Here is a 19948-nt window from a genome sequence, read left to right on the forward strand (position 1 = left end):
ATCACAATAGACAAAATATGGTCAGACAAAAGCCATGTTTCTATAGGAATAATCAAGACTGCAGGTACTCCCAAGGACAAATATTTAAACGTCAAGGTTTGCTGTTTGTAACCGTTCATGCAAGGGTGTCCAACTCATTATTATTTTTTACTGTTCTATATTATAAATCATGCATTTCACCTGGATAGTGGAAGATTGTGGCCATAAACCGAGAAGTTGGTCTCCTTTGACTTTTATTTATATCCGGAAACGGTGAGACAGACATAAAATGACGCTAGTTTGCACCCACCTTTTATTTGAAGGGAAACATTATCACAATTTCAGAAGGGTTAAAACCAATTATAATCAGTTCCCAGTGGCTTATTTGATTTTTCGAAGTTTTTTTCAAAATTTTACCTATCATGGAATATCCCGAAAAAAAGTGCCTGATTTTCGCTATCTGTAAATCCAGCCGTCCATTTTCCTGTGACGTCACTGCGTGATGCCAATACAAACAAACATGGCAGATAGAACAGAAAGATATAGCGACATTAGCTCGGATTCAGACTCGGATTTCAGCGGCTTTAGCGATTCAACAGACTACGCATGTATTGAAACGGATGGTTGGAGTGTGGAGGCAGATAGCGAAAATAAAATTGAAGAAGAAACTGAAGCTATTGAGCCATATCACGACGGACAAAGGTAACGACAACGAATTCGGTGATCGCCTTCTAACCAACGATTGCATCTTTTGATCACTGGAGCCACGTAAATCCATCGATTGGTAAGTGTTTGTTTGGCATTAAATGTGGGTAGAGGGAAAGGCTGGATGCAAATATAGCTACAAATGTACATACAGCTAGCTTAAATAGCATGTTAGCATCAATTAGCAGGCAGTCATGCCGTGACCAAATATGTCTGATTAGCACATAAGTCAATAAGATTAACAAATCTCACCTTTGTGATTTTGTTGACTTTATCGTTGGAAATGCATCTGCTGTGAGTGTCGCAGGATATCCACACATCTATGTTGTAGCATCGCTATCGTCGGTAAAATGTGCAGAACAAACGAGGGACTTTTGCATCTTTTGATACTGGTGCAACTTGAATCCGTCGATTGGTATGTGTTTGTTTAGCATTAAATGTGGGCCGAGGGAAAGGCTGGGTGCAAATATAGCTACAAATGAGGCATAATGATGCAAAATGTACATACAGCTAGCCTAAATAGCATGTTAGCATCGATTAGCATGCTGTGCTAATCGATACACACTCCACTTAAGTCAACTTGAATCCGTTCCTGATCGTGTTGTTACACCCTCCGACAACTCACCGACGAGGCATGATGTCTCCAAGGTACAGAAAACAATAGAAAAAACGGAAAATAACAGAACTGATTTGACTTGGTGTGTGTAATGTGTTTGAGAAAATGGCGGATTGCTTCCCGTTGTAACGTCACGGGTGAAAGGTCATCGCTCCTACAGCCAAAAATTGAAAGGCGTTTAAATCGCCAAATTCACCCTTTTAGAGTTCGGAAAATCGGTTAAATAAACATGTGATCTTTTTTATGCAACATCAAGGTATGTATTGACGCTAACATAGGTCTGGTGATAATGTTCCCCTTTAACCATTCTAGATGTATATGATTAGTACTTCACTTAAATGAGAAGATATGAACATCCACTCAGTCGTCATCCCAGTGAGAGCAGACATTGTACAGTAGGTGCCTGATTTACACAAAGTTTGCATGTACTAAACCTGATAGCACAGCAAAAAGCTGGTCTACTGAACACTTGCAAAGTGGATTGTGTCCGTTAAGAATAAGGAGTGCAATCAATTTTGCGTCTCTGTCTTCATTATAATGCAAAATATACGCTGATCATCAGAACAGACACAATACTGGAAAGAGAAAATACAAATATAATATGTTTAGCACGCGCAGTGTGATTTATCAATCCTCGTCACCGTCTTTTGGGCAGTATTTTGCATTTTATTTAGCACTTGTCAGAAATGAAAAAATAGTAGACATATCATTTATTCGGCAACATCATTTTTAAAAATGTTATAACTGTTGGATTACTTAAATGGTTGATTTAAAAAATGCAATTGATGCGTTGTGGTGTCTTACAGTATTTTTTAATGATGTTTGTTTATTTCAAGCATTTTGGTGTCCTTCAGTATTTTCTAATGATGTTTGTTTATTTAATATAGAATACATGATTGAAATATTTATTGTATGAAAAAAAATCTTAAATGGATGCGTTTTTTGCGTCCTGAGCGGAGAAAATGTAGCCTCTCTCTAATGGACGCACCTTTGCTGATTAAAAAAAATATAAACAATTGTAAATGAGCTGCAGGACTGCTTCTAAAACGTCTCCTGCATTTTTGAAAACACAGCAAATTACCACAAGTAGGAGCATGGTAACATGAATGTGCAGTCTTAGTAAATCACACGCAACACGCTCACTCATAGTATATGCTTTTTTAATATTTTTGGCTCTTGTTTTGGATTTTAGTAAATCAGTCCCTGAGTGTTTGTTTTGTTATGTTTGTTGTCTCTCATGAAGTCTGCATGAGTGGTAGTCAGTGTTGTTGTTGAAGGAAATTGCGAAAGTTTGTGAAATGAATGTGCCACAGTATGCTCGAAATGACCAAAATATGCAAATATTACATGCAATTATAAAATTTGCCGGTTACTACATTATATATATACTTACAGCATGTATATAACATCTTTTTTTTTTTGGAGTGCCTTATTGCTTGTATTCCAAAAAGTGATTTCTTCCCGGAAGTGAATAGTCCAGTGGTGGTCAACCAAGTTTAGATGGCTGTTGTACAGCAAGCGGCGAGCACAAATTTGAGTACACAAAAGAGGATTATTATTCCTGCAAGAACCAGATACGAGCAAAAATCCAACAATGCATTGGAATAAATCCCTGTACTTCATCAAATAAAAAATTGTCGAGGGACGGCGTGGCGCAGTTGGGAGAGTGGCCGTGCCAGCAACCTCAGGGTCCCTGGTTCGATTCCCAGCTTCTACCAACCCAGTCATGTCCATTGTGTCCTTAAGTCGTGGTTAGCGCCTTGCATGGTAGCTTCCGCCATCAGTGTGTGAATGGGTAAATGTGGAAATAGTGTCAAAGCGCTTTGAATACCTTGAAGGTAGAAAAGGGCTATACAAGTATAACCCATTTACCATTTGTTGAGTGACAAAGTTTGTCAGTGGAGTTCCCAGAGATCGTGCGCTCTAGACGACGAAAACATGGAAAAACGTGGAGGTCTACTACTTCTTTGTGTGTGGCCAGGTCAATGAAATTGGCATCAAGACTCTGCCAGATAAATATACATGTTTTTTGCTCGGGTAAGGTTGCATTTCACAATTTAACTTTGCGTCAACCGCCATGTTTGATGTTGATGTTGCTCGCGCCGTTTACGAGTAGCTTGTATTCCCCCGTCTTTATCAATATATAACTATAGATATAAACATTGTGTATGTTCTGCAAGATTCATTTACTATTGCTGCCTTTGGTAAAAACTTAACTCTTTTAGGTTTTGCTGATATTCAATTAATTTTATTTAGACTCATACACTTGTACTAAACCTGATAGTACACTTGTAGCAAACATGTGTTAAAAGTATATCAAACAAACCTCTAACGAAGTGAGCACTCATTCATTTTTGGGCTGTCCTACCATGTACTGGAGTACAAGGTAGCTTTTCTCGTCGTCTTTCATTAAATCTTGCACTCTTCCGCCCTTTTCGTTTACCTCTCGAGGCACTCTGAAGAAACGTTTATCCTTTTCGCGGTTTGAACCGTTCATAGAGCCGAAAACAGCGCAAGCATGGGGCATTTTTATCCGAGAAAAGGCTAAATGATGCCATGAACTCGTTGAGAACAGACCACCGCACGTACATAATGGGTGGAACATGAGCCCATCTTGACTTCATTTTATAGCCAAAAAATAGGCGGAATAGCGCGATCCCCATTGTCTCCAGTGTTAGCAGACTAAACATATTAGAATGCATTAAAACAGGGGTGTCAAACTCACTTTAGATCGGGGGGGCACATGGAGAAAAATCTACTCCCAAGTGGGCCGGACTGGTAAAATCACGGCACGATAACTTAAAAATAAAGACAACTTCAGATTGTTTTCTTTGTTTAAAAATAGAACAAGCACAAATGTACAAATCGTAAAGATGTTTTTTTTTTTACACTTACATGTTGCAGTTGATAATTTATTTGTCGTTATTTATATTTTCGGAATAAATTATGAGATAATGTTCAGCAGTCAACTCATTGGTGTTCATTTTCAATATATCAACATAAAAAAAAAGGGTATCGATATCAAATTACAGGATGTTATTTATGTAATTCAATAATTTTTCTCGACTAATGTACTAACTTCATGTGGTTTAGCATCCTCTTCAAATATACAAAATAATTGCTATTGCGATATCCAGTGGACACATTTAGAACAGCTGTTTCGTTAATTTAAAAAACTCCGGTACATTTTTATACTTGGCAAACTCATCCCGCGGGCCGGATAAAACCTGTTCGTGGGTCTGCATTAAAACAAAGTATGTGCTCGTCTTACGTAATGTTTGTAAACAGTTGGCAAAATAAAACATTTAAAAAATATGTGCGCAATAATTGACTCTCCCCCTTGGTAAAATAAAAAAAATAAATACATGTACTTTATTTTATGAAAGTGTTGGCTATGCACGCTTCACTCTGGTTGATAAGTGCTGGCCCTCTTTACCCATCATCTTCCTCTAGTGGTCCTCCCTGAGCACTCCATTCCATCAGGGCTGGGGAGATAATAAACCATTAGGACCAGACGTTACTCTTTCATTAAAAGCCGGTTAGGGGAAATGTGAGCCCGTCACCTTTTCGGGACTCTAAAGGAATAGAAGAAGAAGAAGAAGAAGAAGAAGAAGAAGAAGAAGAAGAAGAAGAAGAAGAAGGGGGTGGGAAGGAGGAGGAGGAGGAGAAGAAGAGGAAGACTAAAGGAATACAAAGAAGAAGAAGAAGAAAACAAAGAAGACAAAGAAGAAGAAGACTATAAAGGAATACAAAGAAGAAGAAGAAGACGAAGAGGACTATAAAGGAATACAAAGAAGAAGGAGAAGAGGACTCTCAAGTAATACGAAAAAGAAGAAGAAGAACAGGAAGAAGAAGATGAAGACTAAAGGAATACAAAGAAGAAGAATAGGACTCTAGAAAAAATACAAAGAAGAAGAAGACAAAGAGGACTATAAAGGAATACAAAGAAGAAGGAGGAGAAGATGACTCTCAAGTAATACAAAGAAGAAGAAGAAGAAGACTAAGAAGAAGAAAAAGAAGAAAAAGAAGAAGAAGAAGACAAAGACTCTAAAGGAATACAAAGAGGAAGAAGAAGAAAACTCTAGAGGAATACAAAGAAGAAGAAGAAGAAGAAGGGGGAGGAGGAGGAGGAGGAGGAAAAGAAGAAGAGGAAGACTAAAGTAATACAAAGAAGAAGAAGAAGAAGAAAAAGAAGAAGAAGACTATAAAGGAATTAAAAGAAGAAGAAGACGAAGAGGACTATAAAGAAATATAAAGAAGAAGAAGGACAAGAGGACTCAAGTAATACGAAAAAGAAGAAAAAGAAAAGGAAGAAGACAAAGACTCTAAAGGAATACAAAGAAGAAAAAGACAAAGAAGAAGAAGAAGAAGAAGAAGGGGGCTCTAGAAAAAATACAAAGAGGAAGAAGACGAAGAGGACTATAAAGGAATACAAAGAAGGAGGAGAAGATGACTCAAGTAATATGAAGAAGAAGAAGACTAAGCAGAAGAAGAAGAAGAAGAATAACAGGAAGAAGAAGACGAAGACTCTAAAGGAATACAAAAAAGAAGAGAACTCTAGTGGAATACAAAGAAGAAGAAGAAAAAAAAGAAGAAGAAGAAGAAGAAGAAGAAGAAGGAGAGGAAGAGGAATAACAGAAAAAAGACTAAAGGAATACATTGAAGAAGAAAAAGAAGAAGAGGAGGACTCTAAAGGAATTCAAAGTAGAAGAAGAAGAGGAAGAAGAAGAAGAAGAAGAAGAAGAAGAAGAAGAAGAAGAAAACTAAAGGAATACATAGGAGAAGAAGAAGATGACTCCAAAGGAATACAAAGAAGAAGAAGAACAACAACAAGTTGAACAAGAACAGGAAGAAGAAGAAGAAGAAGAAGAAGAAGAAGAAGAAGAAGAAGAAAAAAAAAACTAAAGGAATACATAGAAGAAGAAGGAGATGAGTCCAAAAGAATACAAAGAAGAAGAACAACAACAAGAAGAACAAGAACAGGAAGAAGAATAATCCAAAGTAATACAAAGAAGAACAAAAAGAAGAAGAGGAGAACTCTACTCTAAAGGAATTCAAAGAAGAAGAAGAAGAAGAGAGGAATAAGAGGAAGGATAAGAAGAAGAAGAAGAAGACGTCACGCGCAAAAAAAAAAAAAAAAAAAAAGAGGAAGGGGAGTTTGTGGGAATATTTTGTCAGGATTTGTGGTAAAGCAGATCTTCACCTGCTATACCGGCACCGCTGCACCGTACTCACACACACCTTTGCCGCCAGCACACTTCTGGGCGATTAGAGAGAGGGAGAGACAGAGAGAGAGAGAGAGGGTGGGGGAGAGAGAGAGAAAGAGAGAGAGAGAGAGAGAGAGAGAGAGAGAGAGTGAGAGAGAGAGAGAGAGAGAGAGAGAGAGCTCGTAGTCCTCCATGACATAGTGGAGACTCCCAGCGTGTACTGTAGATGACTTTTTCCCCTCCCAGCGGCGTCTTCTGCTAAATTGCGCTCCTGGATTTTAAGTGCGTGTCGGCCCGAGTCCCGTCCTCGCCAAGCCAGTCCGGACCGGACCCCAGCAAGCACCGGCGGACCTGCTCGCTGCGCGCCTTCCACATCAGCCGGGCTCATTCCTTCTTCCATCAAGTAAGTAAGAAGCGCGCTGGGTTAATGCTTTGGATAAGTTTGGTCTTGTTAAATTGTGGCGTTTTTTTTTCTTTCATTCATTAATAACGTGTTCGACGTGTCGTGGGTGAATGAAGCTCCTCTGAAATAAGTGTCGCGACCCCACTCCACTTATGCTGACAATTGGCCCTATAAAAGGACTTTTAAACGGCTGTTTATGGCTCTATTAAGGGAGTTCTGCTCCTGTTTGCACATTAACACATCTTAACACGTGCTAATGTAGGCTTACTTAATTTTTTTTTTGATACAAAAAAAAGTTTATGACACTAAACAAAAAACAAAAAACAGGCAGGTTGGGTTTGCATGTGGGGATTTAAAAGTCATCAAAATAATTTTATGTAATCATTAAGTTGAGATTAGCACAGTTATTGCGTTGTTGTCCGACCATTTTAAACACGGGTTGAATTGTGTTTAATAAACACTTTTCCAGAAATGTAGCTTTTTAAATAATAAATAAAGGCATCACCAAAATGTATAATGGCACTTTGAATCTGTGTTTATTGTCTCCCTAGCAGGCTGCAATTTTATTGTAATTGTGCCATTATGCACACTTGATTGAACCTGTTGCAGGACCTTCATTAACCCCTCTCATTTGTTACCCACTTGCAACCCCAGAAACTAAATATGTATGCAAAAACATAAAGATGGGCCTTTGGACGGGAACTCAAACTCTGTCTGTTTCCCCTGTGCAGCCGGCACGGAGGTGAGTTCAACAATAACGCTGTCGCAAAACTGCATCGATTTTGTATGCCCCTAATGATTTTTTAACAACAAATACCACTTTAATGCAGATTCCCCATTTGACTTGTGAGAGCAGGAACAATTCAAGTACAAATGACAATTTTCAAAGCCATTTTTATTGTGCAATGTCTTTTTATTCTGTATTTTACCACAATTCAATTGAATTCCAGAGGGGCAATTTAGAAATTGGACAATGTTTTAGTTTTGATTGATTGATTGATACTGTTATCAGTAGATTGCACAGTTCAGTACATATTCCGTACAATTGACCACTAAATGGTAACACCCGAATACGTTTTTCAACTTGTTTAAATCGGGGTCCACGTTAATCAATTCATGGTAGTGCACACGACAAACTGTGGGTCCCACTGCTGTGGCCATGGTCCGTGAAGTTGTCCTGTCTGGCCTGTTGCTCTCTTGGGAGTTATAGCGTTAGGTTAATCCGCTCAAAGGGAAGGTGAGTGTTCGCATGTGGACGCACGATTACACACTGTGGACTGTGTCAGCCCAGCACTGTAATCTGCAAGAACCCCCCTGTGCATGCATATAGACAAAATAAAAAAGGATGCTCTGTCCCCTATTAACACAGTTTTTTGTTACCCCTCTCTTAACCCCTTCCCTTTTTGACATTTTAGGGTCACTGATTCACAAAACCAACAATGACGACACACACTTGTCAGAGTCGGATTAGAGGGTCACGTGTGGCCCTGATTGGCCGAGGGCATTGAGCCGATTGTCAGGGCACTTTGCTGTACACTAGGGGCTCAGTGAGGCTTTACTTAAAGGAAGGACTGTATGTGTGTGTGCGTGTGTGTGCACTTGTGTACCTATATCAAACAGCAGTTATGGTGTTGTGATACATCTACCAAGAGAAGACCACTGAAATCTATTAGGTCCCCCATGGACATGCTTTAAAACGTGTTAAACTCATGTCAAAAACAATCTGCTATTTTTTTTTCCTAACTTTAGCCAAGAGTGTAAGATGAAAAATGGACATATGTGTGTGTGATCGGTGTGCGCATGAATGCCAATATTTTTCATTCTCAACATAAATGTCCGCGCAAAGTGGGGACTCACCCCAGAGTGTGTATGGTTCCTTTTTTTTTTTTTTTTTAATATCGCACAGGAAAACCACAAAGACATGTAATCCAGCAGAGAAAAAAAAAAGCCCACTTCAGAATTCACTCCTTATGGAAAAAATGTTTTGCTTCATTGAAACATCACAGGCGCTCATGTTAAAGCAAATAATTTAACAGCCCCCCCCCCCCCCCCTTTTACTGTGCTTTAAAGTTTTTTTCATGTTGTTTTAAATATATATATTTTTTTAACCATGTTGGCATGGTGCGAGATATCAAAGTACAGTAATTTGACATAATCTTTGCCTATTTGGCTGCAAAGAAAAAAGGTGATACAGGAGTCATCACATCATAATGCATAGAAAGAGCTGTTATAAGGTGTGATACAGTAATGCTCATTTTTTGCTCCTAAAGGCCTCTCGAGACTTGTATTAATGCATGAAACATATCATTAATTTCACTCTTATCATATAACCCCTTACTTTATAAACTTTTTAAAAAATACCACACTTTACAGGGAATGCGTATATTTAAATATGTCCTTTTTTTTGCATCTCTCTCTAGTAATTAGCGCCGATGCTCAGCAGTGTTTGCGTTAGTGTGTGTTGTAACTGTGTGTCGGGGGGGCTGTTCACTGGGGTGTTAAAGATCACAGCGGAATAGATGCAGCCTTTGATGTTTAATTGTATTGTAAAACACACTTTAGAATATTTTTTCCATAAAGTCCCTTTTTTGGCTGCGCCCCGCTTTGTGTTCTCTGCCTCTCTTTGTTTGCCTGTCTGTCTCTCTGTGTGTTTGTATCCTGTCTGATTGTTTATGCCTTTATTTTCTTGCTGTGTATTCACAATGATTTCCTTCTTTTTTTTTATTTCTTTCTTTCACGTCTTGGGGGGAAAAAAAATAAAACAAAGAAAAAGGAATTGTAATACAGTTTTTAGTTTCAGGCTTCAGTGCTTTGAAATCAGACAAAAAGAAAGCCGACGCGGTATGGTGATGTTGTAATGGACATAGCGATCTAGTCGGACAGGATTTCCTGCCTCCTCCTTCCTGTTTCCTGTTTCCTGCCTGGCCTGTCGGTCACGATGGTGGCGGTGGCGGCGGCAGCAGCCGACTGGGTGGTCTTGCAGGCAAGCAGCCGTGTGCTGACCACACAATGGTAACGTCAGCTGTAGCCCACCTATAAAGAGACACCCGAAACACCTCGCAATGCTTCCTGGAATATTTGGACAGGGAGCAAGCGAGGGAGTTGTTGCAGACTTGCAGGGGTTGGGGAGTACAGACGGAGCTTTGCATGATAAGACAAAGAGAAACATTTAGAGTAGAGCCACGTTTGTACTTTTTCCGTCTAAATACTGAACTGTGCGGTCTTGACGTGAGCATGTCAATGTACAAAAAAGGAGGTAACACGTTTTTAAACTAATTAACTTCCTCGCAACTCTCTCAAACACTTCGACTGCCATCCTGAGATCGAGTGAGGAACCCTATGGACTACCACATCTGTTTAAAAAAAAAAAAAAAAGTTAACTCATTTATTCGGAGGAGGCCTGTATTTGAGTATTACATTACGTTGAACAAAAAGTTCATTTTAAATCCACGGTCAATTACTTGCCTATAATTGCATTGATTTCAAGGTAACATTTACAGTAATTTGACTGAAATATTGCTACAATAATTTACTGTAACTTCAGAGTTGTGATTCTACACTTTATTCCCAAAAAGTTATTACTAATTGATTTTGCAGTTAATTACAGTGTACTGTAAATGTTTTTGACAGGGCTGCCAAAGCACTCTAACTCGTGCGATTATTCACGACCGGTTATGGCAATTATTATGTTCATATGAAGATTAATCACACATTTTATTTGGATCATACCTGCTCCTGTGAGTGCAGAGACTCCGACTGGTAGACTTCACTCCAAAAAAGACCCAGATGGAACTTTTGATACAACTGTTTTGAGCAAATAACTGACGTGCATTCAAATACGTTTCTGTATGATGGATTTGTGTCAAAATGTTTTCTTTTTTAACTGATTTTCTGCGATTAATCACGATTTATCAAAATGCAAGCCATTTTAAAAATGTAATCTTTTGACCAAACTAATGTTTGTGTAGTTATCCACGACAAATACCTATAATTTTGTAAAATACTATTTATTGTAATCCAGTCAAAGTAGTGTGCTAAATGGAAAAAAAAAATACCCTGACTTGTCTGTCGATAAAACTGTTGGCAGGTTTTGAGTAAATAAATGACCTGTATTCAAGTAAAACATTTTTCTTAAACTCCTGCATGACATGACAAAAAATTGCATTTATTTGCAAATATTAAAGTTTTCTTTAAATTAATTTTAATCATGCATGCAAGTAATTTTCTGCAATTAATTGCATTTAATTTAAATGCAAAAGTGTGATTAATGTAATTTAGATATTAAGTCTTTTGACAGCACTAACTTTTGCATACTTCTTCACAATTAAATAGCGAATATTTGGTAAAACACTATATATTGCAATCAAGTTAAGGTAAACTAGTGTGCTCAAAGGCAAAAACACACCTTGACTGTACTTAAAATAAAAACTTTTAGTAAGTTTTGAGCAATTAAATGAGGTACACTCAGGTAAAAGCTGTATGACATTCTGAAAATAACAGTGCATTTGTGTCAAAATGGGATCTTTAAAAAAATATTTTTCTGCAATTAATCACGATTAATCAAAATCCAAGTGTGATTAATCTGATTTAAAATATTAATATGTTGGCGACACTTATTTTTGTATACTTCTTCACAGCTAAATAACGATAATTTGGTAAAAAAAACATTTATTACAATCAAGTCAAGGTAAACTTGTGTGCTCAATGGCAAAAAGTGCCTCCTGACAGGACTTTAGATACAAGTTTTTGCAAATTTTGAACAAACAAATGACCAGTCTGACATTCTGTCAGACCGGTCGTTTAATTTGCGTCAAAACATTGAATTTGCGTCAAAATATCGTCTTATTTAAAAGTAATTTTCTGCGATTAATCACGATTAATCAAAATGCATAGGTGTGAATCATCCGATTTAAAATATTTAATCTTTTGACAGTACTAATTCGTCTATACTTGTTCATAATTAAATATTGATGATTTGGTAAAATACCATATATTATAATCATGTTAACGAAAACTATTGAGCTCAATGGCAAAAAATACTGTACACCCTGACTGGACTTTCGTTAAAAAATTTTAGCTAGTTTGGAATAAATAAAGGACATGCATTCAAGAAAAAATAATAAAAACATGTTCCTCTATGACATTCTAACAATATCATTACATTTATGTGAAGTTATTGTGGTCTTTTTAAGTAGTTTTCTCTGATTGATAACAATTCATCAAAATGCAAATGTGTGATTAATCTGATTAAAAATGCCATTTTTTGACAGCACTCCATTGTATATTTTTTCACAAATAAATTACGGTAATTTGGTTAATTACTTAATTACAATTAAGTCAAGGTAAATTAGTATGCTCAATGGCAAAACATCCACCCTGATTTGACTTTGGATTAAACTTTTAGCAAGTTTTGAGCAATTAAATGACGAGCACACATGTACAAATTCATCTGACATCGTTGCATGTGTGTCTAAACATTGTGTAAGTATTTTCAGCGATTAATCATTATTAATCGAAACGCAAAAGTATGATTAATCTGATTTAAAAATGCTTTCACAACACAAATTTTCATATCTTTTCCTCAATTAAATAACAAAGATTGTACATATTACTATCAAGTCAAAGTAAACTAGTGTGCTCACTGGCAAAAATACTGTACACCGTGACTGGACTTTTGATAAAAGTTTCAACAAGTTTTTAGCAAAATAAATCAGGTGCAATCAAGTGAAATAAAAAAAAAAGTTTCTGTATGACATTCTGACAATAGCATTGTTTTTGTGTCAAAATACTGTGGACTATTTAAAGTTTTTTTTTTGCGATTATTCACGATTAATCAATAATGCATGAATAATCAGATTTAAAAATACAATATTTTGACAGCACTAATTTTTTTATAGTTTTTTTTACAAACAGATAGTTAGACAGACAATACTTTATCGTTTCCTTCAGGAGAGTTCCCACAGGAAAATTAAAACACGATTAAAAATATAAATAAATAGCGATGATTTGGTAAAAAGAAAAAAAACAACAACTCTATATTACAATCAAGTCAAGGTAAACTCCTCTCCTCACTGGCAAAACTATACTGTACACCCTGACTGGACTTCATATACAACTTTTATCAAGTTTTGAGCAAATGAATGACATTCAAGTAAAACATTTGAACAATTAACACAATAACTATAACATTGCATTTGTGTCCAAATATTGGTGCCTTTTTTTAAGTTTATTTAAATTATGAAAAAAGTAATTTTCCACGATTAATCGTCATTATTGAAATGCCAAAGTGTCTGACTTTAAAAAGTATAATTTGACAGCACTAGTTTTGATATAATGTGGTGGTGTCAAGCTAAAATATTCTCCATGATTAAACACAAGGGGGCCCACCTGTGGCAACGCCAAGCTTGTTTCTTTTTGGACTGCATCCAGTGTCAAAAAATGAATAAATACAAGAAACTGTAATTTATCTTTGTCACGTCTGCGACGTAGCAGAGTCACTCGGCGGCACGGTCCGGCGAGACGCACACAGAGGTGGCTCTGTTTTGCGGGCTCGCATCCATCTGAAGCATCTTTCCTCTGCCGCAATCTGCCCGCCGACGCCACCGCCGCTTCTGCTATCGAGTATTTTTAGAAGATCTTGTGTTGACACATGGATCCAAGGGGGAAGAAAAAATGACTCAAGTGTTCTGCTTCCATGCAGTTTCTCGCAAATTCCCAATAAATCGATGCTGATGGGCATCAGGAAGTTTTGACCGGGCGCTCTTGAAAAAGGCTGTCGACACCAAATGTGTAAATTGTGCGAAAAGTCAACACTTGGACAAGAAAGCGGCTTTGAACTGCCAAAGTCCACACCAGTTGATTGACGTTCTGTCTGTCAAAACAACTTTTCACTAATATACCGAAACTCTTCTTTTGGCCGTGACGCATGTCTTTTCTTTTTTTTCTCCTTTACAATTCTTCCAAAGTGCAGCTCGTGATGTCATTACTTTTATTCATGCTTTATGGATGCTTTGTCCGGTGCAAGGGAAGTGAAGGGAGGACAGGAGAATGGAGAGGAGCAGGAAGATGGAGCGAAAGGAGAAGCGATGGTGTTGCGGAAGGAGATTTTCAGTGCAGTATCATGTATAATGAATGAGGGGGGCACTTTGTTTGAAACTCCAGCCCATAGCTTCACTTCAATATGGAGCGGGGGGCCTCACTTTCTCTCTTTGAGATGCTTTCACCTGGCTAAAGCGCTGCGGTTCGAGCCGGTGGAAAAACAAATAACCTCGGAGAGAGAGCTGACAATGGAGCAAGGGCTGGGTTGGAAAAAGGGCGGGGAGAGAGAGAGAGAAAAGCAGTGAGGTTATAGTAAATTAATTTATCACAATTAATCACGATTAGTCAGAATGCAAGTGTTGTTATTCTGATGAAAAATGGTACCATTTGACATCAGTAATTTTTAGTTTACTTTTTTCTTGACAAATGCTATTAAAAAGTAATTCACCACGATTAATCGCAATTAGTCAAAATGCAAAAGTGTTGTTATTCTGATTAAAAATGGTACCATTTGACAGCGCTCCCTATTGTTTACTTTTTTCTCGACAAACATAATTAAAAAATAAGGTACCACGATTAATCGCGATTAGTCAAAATGCAAAAGTGTTGTTCCGATTAAAGATGGTACCGTTTGACAGCACTCATTTTTTGTTTACTTTTCCTCAACAAACATTATTCAAAAGTAATTCACCGCGATTAATCGTGATTAATCAAAATACAAAAGTGTTATTATTCTAATGAAAAATGGTATCATTTGACAGCACTCATTTTTTGTTTACTTTTTTCTCGACAAACGTCATTAAAAAGTAATTCACCACGATTAATCGCGATAAGTCAAAATGCAACAATGTTATTATTGTGATAAAAAATGGTACCGTTTGACAGCACTCAGGTTGTATTGAATTTTTTCTCGACAAACGTCATTAAAAAGTAATTCACCACGATTAATCGCGATTGGTCAAAATGCAAGAGTGTTACTATTCTGATTGAAAGTGGTGGAAATACAAATAACCTCGGAGAGACAGCTGAGAATGGAGCGAGGGTCGAGTTGGAAAAAGGGTTAGGAGTGAGAGAGAGAGGAAAGAGGTGAGGTCTATCTATCGCCCAGACTATAGCGAGGAGAATACTGGCACCCGGCCCACACTTCCTAAATAGTGCTCTTTACAGAAATAGCTCAGCCTTGATATTGACTTTTGTCTGCCGCTTGTGCATTTGAGCATGCTCAATACAGTGACACTTCCATTGTTTTTTTGTCCCCCCCTATTTTGCTTGTTAACTTTTTTGGCAGTGTGCGTGTGTGTGAGTAAGACAGGGAGGAGTCGCCGCCGCTATCATCTGGGATAAAAATGGCCTCTGACTTATTTTGGGCCGTGCACTGGCCTCATGCTTTTAAAAATAGCGGAGGAAGTGTGGGAGATACCTGTCGTGGCTCCCAGGCTCCCCCCTCGCCGCGTCCATCCTCCAAGCGGCCCCCTCGGGACCCATGCAAACAGGATGAGGGTGTGAGAAAATCAGGGGCTGGGGGTCTGAAAAAAGAAAAAATGCTAAGTAGACTTTTGCTGTTAGGAAAATAGGGACACAGTTGTGTGTTTGTGTACACACCTCCAGGAGGACTTTATTTGAATGTAAGTCAAAATGTTCATTGTAAGTTATTAATAGTAGCTTTAATTTCACAGTAACATTTACCGTAATCGTCTGTGAAATATCGCTACTGTCACTTCAAAGCTGTGATTCTACGATTATTTCCAAATCTTTTTCACCACCTCAGAAAACACTTGTGCCACAATCATTAAAATGCAGTAGCACAGTAGGCCTAAGTATTCATTAAAACAAGGCAGAAGTTTTAATTAACAAGTATATTCAATATTTTTGGCCACTGTAACATTACACACATTTTGAACAGTAACACTGTGTTTGAAAATTATGTGATATTTTGGCCTACCACTAGATGGAGGTACACGTACCACAGTTTGAAAACCTCTGTTTTAACTTGGCAATTGCAGTTGTGCAGCTAATTGCAATAAGGTTACAGCTATATACTGTCGTTATTTTATAATAATTACAATAGAGTTACAACTATATGTTGTTGTTATTTTATAGTTTGTTATAATAAAGTTAGCTACAGGTGGAAATCCAAAAATTGTTATGTCATGCAAAGGTTTGATATATATATATATATATATTTTTTTTTTGATTGATTGAAACTTTTATTAGTAGATTGCACAGTACAGTACATATTCCGTACAATTGACCACTAAATGGGAACACCCGAATACGTTTTTCAACTTGTTTAAGTCGGGATCCATACGTAAATCAATTCATGGTGCCTCGGTGTGCTTTGTTTACACAACGTGCGGTGCGCTACTTAATATGTCCGTGTCGTTCGGTACACCTCTGAACCGAACCGACACCCCCGTACCGAAACGGTTCAGTACAAATACACGTACCGTTACATCCCATATAAATATAATATATATATATATATATATATTAGATGAGATGAGCTGGAAGCCAGGAGGAGGAGATAGGCAGTGACTTGGCCACCACTGCCGGCCCACCAGCGGTAGGGTGTTACGGTTCAGGGTCGAAACACCCAATGACCGCTGGACACCGTCTGAAGATATCAAGTTCTCCTGGCCAAGGCTCCATTCACCTAAGGTGAATGAAGAAGAAAGCATCTCCGGATGTAATGCAATCGTATATATATATATATATATATATATATATATATATATATATGCGTGTGTATATATATATGTATATATATATATATATATATATATATATATATATATATATATATATATATATATATATATTTATATATATATTTTTATATATAATATATATAATATATATAAATATAATATATATATGTATATATATATATACATATATATATATATATATATATATATGTAGGTGTGGGAAAAAAATCACAAGACTACTTCATCTCTACAGATCTGTTTCATGAGGGGTTCCCTCAATCATCAGGAGAAAAAAAAAATCTCCTGATGATTGAGGGAACCCCTCATGAAACAGATCTGTAGAGATGAAGTAGTCTTGTGATTTTTTTCCCACACCTACATATTGCGCTCTACCACGGTATCGAGCACTATTCTCTGGATAATCCAATCAAGACATATATATATATATATATGTATATATATATATATATATATATATATATATATATATATATATATATATATATATATATATCATTGTTTAATTTTATTTATTTATTTATTTAAAAAAAAAAAAAATTCCCCCTTTGGGGTATTCTGACAACATAATTGCATTTGTGTTAAAATTTTGGAGTTAGTTAATGTTATGCATACAAGTAGTTGTATGTATACTATAACAACGTTCAACTCAAGGTAAACTGACTAAAGTAGGTACAATTTCGGTGTGAGTGTGGATGGGTGGAACTAATCTGCAGACGAGACTGAAACATAAAGATGAGATCGTTTTTCACCCGTGCAAGGAACTTGTTTACAACGTGTGAATCATATAGGAGACTTGTAGCATGCCTCAGTAAGGGCTGCTGTTTTGGTTAGCAATGCTCCGAGATCGTCCAACGTGTTGAACATTGCATCTATGAACCGAGGTAATTCCAATTGCCACCAGTTTATTTTTCCTGGGGATTATTCGAGACGCGGCGTCTATTCGAGCGAACAACCCGCCGTTGAGAAAACACACGGCTTGGACTCGACTTGTGAGGTCACGGGGGCTGTTTTCTCTCCTCCCCGCCATCTGCACGCCAAGTTGTTAATTTGCTTCCTGCGTCCCGGGCATATGCAATGCGAGCGGCGTGAAGAGTGTTAACTTTCTCTCTCTGCCTCACATTTTGGAATGAGTGACAAATCGCTCAATAGAAACCAAGAGGTTTGTGACAAAACGTGCCTATGGGCTGTTTATATTTTACAATGTAAGCTTCAAAGACGTTTCTTGCACTTTTGCTTCAATAGACTCGGCGTATCCTCGCTGTCGACTTGACAATTGTTTAATCGTCATCCCTCTGCGAGGAGATGAAAGAAGCCACGCGTGTATACGCACACGTTCAGCTCTTTTTAATTTTGCATGCGGTACGTCCTATTTGTGCTGGAAATGACGGCTTCTTCCCCTCATAGACGGCCAGTAATCTTATTAGGGGTCAATCTGAGTGGGATAAACATACAAGGGGGCAGCAACCTGTGAAAATCATTAGTGCCCTTGGTGTTTCTTTACCCAGCCTGAGAGAGATCATCCGTTACTTCTCTCTAGCCGCGTGAGGAGATTTGAGCTGCCTGTTATTAATGTGCTTTTTGACAGCTTAATTTGATAAGCGGACTACTTGGAGTGTTCTCATTGGAAGAACACACTTTTTTTCCCTTCTTCTTTCCTCCCGTGTTCTTCAAAATGCTGACCCAGTTCTGAGAGATGGTCGAAAACAAGGATGAGCGGTGCAAAATCCACAGGGAGAAGGAATGAGAAGAAGGCAGAGTATATAGCGGGAGCGCGAGAGGCGAGTGAGAAGGAATAGTATGTGGGAAGTGGACGCAAATGCTTTTTTTTGGTTTTCCTCCCGCCTCCTCACTGTGGAGCTAACCATCTTGGGCTCCTCTTCCTTAAATCAAGGGAGAAACGCTCGAAACGATAACACGGGATTAGCCCCCGGCGCTCACCAGCTCTCCTTGGTTAAGTACACGTGTAATAAGTTGTTTATTTGGTATAATGCACTGTAGGCTTCTGCACACACACACATATTCTTGTATTTGTCGCCTTCTTAAGACCTCGGAATAATGCCTACCTCGTTGGGACCACCCTTTCTAGATATATAAAGATTTGTATTTACAACATTAATAATATATACATACTAGGCAAATATAAAAGATCTTGTCGTGGAAAATTAGTTGGATTTCCACAAGAAAAAGGTCACAATTTCACAAGAAAAACTGGGATTTACTCAACGCAAGTCAAAATTCTACAAGAAAAACTGAACATTTGTGCAATATTATAAACAAAGTTGGAATTTTACTCAATAACAGTCACAATTTTACAAGAAAAACTTAACATTTGTATGAAAAGAATCACAATTTTACTCAACAAAAGTCACAATTTTTATAAGAAAACTTTAAAATTTGGGCAATATTATCATAATAATCGAAATTTCAAGAGGCAAAATTCTGACGAAATTGTTTGTAATTGTTTTTTAAATCTTCATTATTCACTTCAAGTTATTACAGTATGTCTGTATATACATATTTTTTTTGTTTTTTAAATTGATTTTAGCCAAAGGTGGAATATTTCACTTTCTTACACACATTTGTACTTCCATATATTGGCCAAAGGGGGAGCACTTTCAATTTTTACACACACTTCTTATTTCATATGTTGACCAGAGGGGGAGCACTTTTAAAACCGACACAGTCAGTTTGAAAAATCCCTCCTTTTTGGGACCACCCTCATTTTGATAGATTTCACCACCAGGGGTGCAAATGAGACATTCTCTATTAGATTAAATGGTTTTCCGTATTAGGACCATGATTTATGTACTAACTTGTTCACCAGTCCTCATATGGAAGGTACTTTTCCTTGTTGGTGTCTCAAGAAGGGTAGAAATACAAGAACACGCACAATAGAAATATGCTTGACACATGCAGTGTGAACGTGTGCAGGTATGTGCAAACACATGTGTTCACACACTCCACCATGCAAGTTCCCACACACAGCTGTGATGCAGGTCACTTGCAGTGTGGAGTGAAAAAAAACCAAAAAACAGTATGGAGTCAATGTTGTGTGTGCGTGTGTGTGTGTGTGTGTGTGTTCACATTCTCAGGCCTTCTTTGGGTCAGAAGGCAAGGGGGATTTTTCTCAGGGTGCCGGAGAAAAGGGAAGGAATTGAGTGATATGAGAAAAATAAATGGGAGGAAAAAAGGCGTATGTGCCCACTCGTCTGTTGTCGTGTGTGGAAAAAAATAAAAAAAAGCTTGCGAAAGGGGACATGCTCTGCTATCA

At 37.6% G+C, this 19948-nt stretch overlaps 1 protein-coding gene across 13 annotated transcripts in view; it reads left to right on the top strand.

The window, feature by feature from the left end:
* The window catches only part of mef2cb (myocyte enhancer factor 2cb), a 209710-nt gene that overhangs the window by 44125 nt on the left and 145637 nt on the right, over nucleotides 1–19948 (top strand). The window contains exon 1 of one of the 13 annotated variants that reach the window (XM_061906282.1): nucleotides 6201–6910. The exons of the other annotated variants lie outside the window; for them this stretch is intronic. The gene's annotated coding sequence lies outside the window, so the exon portion shown is untranslated. Of the gene's footprint in view, nucleotides 1–6200; nucleotides 6911–19948 lie in introns of those variants that run through there. 13 annotated transcript variants of the gene reach the window in all.

This window comes from Nerophis ophidion, linkage group LG07, assembly GCF_033978795.1.
Source record: "Nerophis ophidion isolate RoL-2023_Sa linkage group LG07, RoL_Noph_v1.0, whole genome shotgun sequence".
Classification (NCBI taxonomy): Eukaryota; Metazoa; Chordata; class Actinopteri; order Syngnathiformes; family Syngnathidae; genus Nerophis; species Nerophis ophidion.